This window comes from Bison bison, unplaced genomic scaffold (genome assembly GCF_000754665.1).
Source record: "Bison bison bison isolate TAMUID 2011002044 unplaced genomic scaffold, Bison_UMD1.0 scf7180017864066, whole genome shotgun sequence".
Classification (NCBI taxonomy): domain Eukaryota; kingdom Metazoa; phylum Chordata; class Mammalia; order Artiodactyla; family Bovidae; genus Bison; species Bison bison.
In genome coordinates, this window is record NW_011494638.1 from 156,089 (window position 1) to 161,434 (window position 5,346).

The window sequence follows — 5,346 nt, forward strand, 5'->3', positions numbered from 1 at the left end:
AGAGAAGAGAAAGAAATAAAAGGAATTGAAATTGGAAAACAAGAAGTTAAGCTGTCACTGTTTGCAAATGACATGATACTACATATAGAAAATCCTAAAGATGCTACCAGAAAACTACTAGAGCTCATCAATGAATGTGGGAAAGTTGCAGGTTATAAAATTAATATGCAGAAATCTGCTGCATTTCTATACACTAACAGTGTAAATAAAGTCTGATGCTATAAAGAACAATATTGCATAATGTTAAGCCCATGAATCAAGGTAAATTGGACGTGGTCAAGCAGGAGATGGCAAGAGAGGACACTGACATCTTCAAAATCAGTGAGCTAAAATGGATGGGAATGGGCAAATTTAATTCATATGACCAGTATATCTACTACTGTAGGCAAGAATCCCTTAGGAGAAATGCAGTAGCCCTGATAGTCAAAAAAAAAAAAGTTAGAAATGCAGTACTTAGGTGCAATCTTAAAAATGACAGAATGATCTCAGTTCGTTTCACAGGTAAACCATTCAGCATCACAGTAATCAAGGAAAAAGTATACTGGGGGAAAAACATGACCTAAATATTTTTGCTGCCTACAAAAAATATTTTAATATGATACCTACAGATTAAAAGTAAAAGGATAAAAAAATGATATACCATGCTAATGTTTCCAAGAAGCAATTCTGACTCCATGTTGGAACAGCTTCTTTGACTTGTCTTTCATGCTGCTGTAATTATCATACATAAGGCCCTGTCTCAGTAAACCCAGCCCCTCTGCTTGAGTGTTGGACTAAAGTGCCTTTATTCAGTTCACATCTGACACTTCTCACCTGCAACTGGATACAAGAAGGAATAGACTTCTGTGTGTGAACAGTTACTCAGTTGTGTCAACTCTTTGCAACCATAGACTTTAACCTGCTATACTCCTCTGTCCATGAAGTTTTCAAAGGAAAAATATTGGAGTGGGTTGTAATTTTCTACTTGAGTGGATCTTCCCCACCCAGGGATCAAACTCACATCTCCTGTATTGCAGTAGATTCTCTATTGCTGATCCACCAGGGAAGTTCAATTATTAGAGAAACACAAATCAAAACTAAAATGAAGAATCACTTCCACCTATCAGAATGGTCATCATAAAAACATCAATGAACATAAATGCTGGACAGGGTGTGGAGAAAAGGGAACCCTCTTGCACTGCTGGTGGGAATGCAAATTGATAAAACCACTAAAAAGAATATGGAGATTCCTTAAAAAACTAGGAATAAAACTACCATATGACTCAAGAATCCCACTACTAGGCATATACTCCAAGAAAACCATAACTGAAAAAGACATATGTACCCCGATGTTCATCACAGCACTATTTACAATAGCTAGGATATGGAAACAACCTAAATGTCCACTGACATATGAGTGGCTAAAGAAGTTGTACATACACGATGGAATATTACTCAGCCATAAAAAGGAGCCTAGAGCCAGACATCCCGGAATGCGAAGTCAAGGGGCCTTAGGAAGCATCACTACAAACAAAGCTAGTGGAGGTGATGGAATTCTAGTTGAGCTTTTTCAAATCCTAAGATGCTGTGAAAGTGCTGCACTCAATATGCCAGAAAATCTGGAAAACTCAGCAGTGGTCAACAGGACTGGAAAAGGTCAGTTTTCATTCCAATCCCAAAGAAAGGCAATGCCAAAGAATGCTCAAACTACCGCACAATTGCACTCATCTCACATGCTAGTAAAGTAATGCTCAAAATTCTCCAACCAGGCTTCAACAGTATGTGAACCAAGAACTTCCAGGTGTTCAAGCTGGATTTAGAAAAGGCAGAGGAACCAGAGATGAAATTGTCAATATCTACTAGATCATAGAAAGAGGAAGAGAATTCCAGAAAAACATCTATTTTTGCTTCATTGACAATGCCAAAGCTTTGACTGTGTGGATCACAACAAACTGTGGAAAATTCTAAAGAGATGGGAATACCAGACCACCTGAGTTGCTTCCTAAGAAATCTGTAGGAAGGTCAAGAAGCAACAGTTAGAAATGGACATGGAACAGTGGACTGGTTCCAAATTGGGAAAGGAATACATCAAGGCTGTATATTGTCACACTGCTTTTTTAACTTATATTCAGAGTACATCATGCAAAATGCTGGGCTGGATGAAGTGCAAGCTGGAATCAAGATTGCCGGGAGAAATATCAATAACCTCATAATATCAAAAACATCAATATGCAGATGACACCATCCTTATGGGAAAAAGTGAAGAGAAACTGAAGAGTCTCTTGATGAAAGTGAAAGAGGAGAGTGAAAAAGCTGGCTTAAAACTCAACATTCAAAAACCGAATATCATGGCATCTTGTCCCATCACTTCATGGCAAATAGATGGGGAAACAATGAAAAAAAATGACAGACTTCATTTTCTTGGGCTCCAAAATCACTGTATATGGTGACTGCAGCCATGAAATTAAAAGACGCTTGCTCCTTAGAAGAAAAGCTATGACAAACGTAGACAGCATCTTAAAAAGCAGAGACATTACTTTGCTGATAAAGGCCCATCTAGTCAAAGCTACGGTTTTCCAGTAGTCATGTATGGATGTGATAGTTGGACTATAAAGAAAGCTGAGTGTCAAAGAACTGATGCTTTTGAACTGGTTTGGAGAAGACTCTTGAGAGTCCCTTGGACTGCAAGGGGATCAAACCAGTCCATCCTAAAGGAAATCAATCCTGAATATTCGCTGGAAGAAAATCAATCCTGAACATTCACTGATGCTGAAGCTGAAGCTCCAATAAGATCCAGACTGCCGTGCGCTTGCTGCTACCTGGGGAGCTGGCCAAGGACGCCATGTCTGAGGGCACTAAGGCTGTCACCAAGTATACCAGCTCCAAGTTAATATAATATGTCTTGCTGCTGTTAATGGAGAAGGCAATGGCACCCCACTCCAGTACTCTTGCCTGGAAAATCCCACGGACGGAGGGCCTGGTGGGCTGTAGTCCATGGGGTCGCTAAGAGTCGGACATGACTGAGCGACTTCACTTTCACTTTCACTAATGCAAAGAACTGACTCACTGGAAAAGACCCTGATGCTGGGAAAGATTAAAGGCAGGAGGAGAAGGGTCGACAGAGGATGAGATGGTTAGATGGTATCACTGATTCAATGAACATGAGTTTGAGCAAGCTCTGGGAGATGGTGATGGACAGGGAAGCCTGGCATGGTACAGTGCATTGGACACAACTGAGCGACTGAAATGAACTGAAGAAGCAAGGCACTTGATTCAGTTTTAATGAGGTGGATGAACCTAGAGCCTATTACACAGAGTGAAGTAAGACAGAGAGAAAAAGAAATACTGTATATTAATGAATGCATATATATGGAATCTAGAAAGATAGTACTGATGAACCTATTTGCAGGAGAGCAATGGAGACACAGATTTAGAAAACAGACTTGTGGACATAGTAGGGGAAGGAGAGGGTGGGGCCAATTGAGACAGTAGTATTGAAACATATACGTTACCCATATGTAAAATTAAATAATCAGTAGAAATTTGCTGTATGATGCAGGGAGCTCAAATCAGGAGGTCTATGGCAACCTACAGGGGTGAGATGGAGTAGTATGAAGGAAGGAGGTTCAAAAGGGAGGGTTATGTTGATACATGACAGACCAACACAGTATTGTAAAGCAATAGCCTCCAATTAAAAATAAGCAAACTTAAAAATATAAAAATACTTTAAAAAGTAAACAACTAAAAAGAACAAAGCAGGAGCAGACTTGGGGGAAAGCATGACTTAAATATATGCTGCTTACAAAAAAATACTTTAATATGATATCCACAGATTAAAAGTAAATGGATGGAAAAGATACACCACGTAAACATGGCAGAGAAGAAGCAAATCTGACTTCATGTTGGAACTATTTCTTTGACTTCTTTTCCTGTTGTTGTTATCATAATCATATATAAGGCCATGCCTCCGAAAACCCAGCCCCTCTGCCTGACTGTTGGTCTAAGTTTCCTTTGTTCAGCTCACAGGGAGATAATTTGACAATCCCCACCTGTGACGGGCTGCAGTAAGGAAGAGAATGTTTGTGCTGTATGCAGAGAGTTGCTCAGTCATGTCAGACCCTTTGTGACCCAACGGACTTAGCCTGCTAGGCTCCTCTGTCCCTGAAATTTTCAAGGTAAGAATACTGGTGTGGTTGCCATTTCCTTCTTGAGGGGATCTACCTGGTCCAGGGATCCAACCTGTGTTTCCGGGACTGCAGTGGATTCTTAACGCTGAGCCACCAAGGAAGTCCAATTATTGGAGAAATACAAATCAAAAGTACAATGAGGTATCACCTCATACCAGTCAGAATGGCCATCATAAAACAGTCTACAGACAATAACTTCAGGGGAGAGCGTGGAGAAAAGAGAACTTTCCTACTCTGTTGGTGGCAATGTATATTGATAGAGCCACTATGGAGAAGAGTACAGAGAGTCCGTAAAAAACTCAGAATAAAAGTACCATATGACCTGGCAATATCACTACTGGGCATATATGCAGAGAAAACCATAACTGCAAAAGATACATGTACCCTAATGTTCACAGCAGCACTACTTCCAACAGCTAGGACAGGGAAGCAACCTAGACTCCATCCACAGATGTGCAGATAAAGAAGTTGTGATATGTATTTACACACAATGGAATGTTACTCAGTCATAAAAAGAAATGAGATTGAGTCAGTTGTAGTCAGGGGGATGAACCTAGAGCCTGTCATACAAAATGAAGTCAGTCAGAAAGAGATAAACAAATACCATATACTAATGCATATATATGGAATCCAGAAAAATGGTACTGATGGGCATACTTGCAGGGGAGGAATAGAGACTGAGATGTAGAAATGGACTGGTGGACAATGGAAGGACTTGTGGAGGATGGAGAGGGTAAGATGAATTAACAGAGTATCACTGACATATATACACTACCATGTGTAAAACAGAAAGCTAGCACGCAGCAGCTCCGTAGCACAGTACAATTTGTGCAGTGGTCTGTGATGATCTTACAGGTCAGATGGTGTGGGTTGGAGGAAGGCTCAAGAGGAAGGGAATATATGTATACTTATAGCTGAGTCATGCTGCTGTACAGCAGAAACCAATACAACACTGTAAAGCACTATTGTCCAATTTCAGGATAAGAAAACATCTACAACCCATAAATGCTGCACAGAGTGTGAAGGAAAAGGAATATTACTACACTGCTGGTGGGAATGTAAACTGATATAGCCACTATGGAGAAAAGTATAGAGGTTCCTTAAAAAGCTAAGAATAAATGTTGTTGCTGGTTGAAGATGGCGGAGAGGAAGAAGTACGTTCATCTCCTCCTGCGAGAAC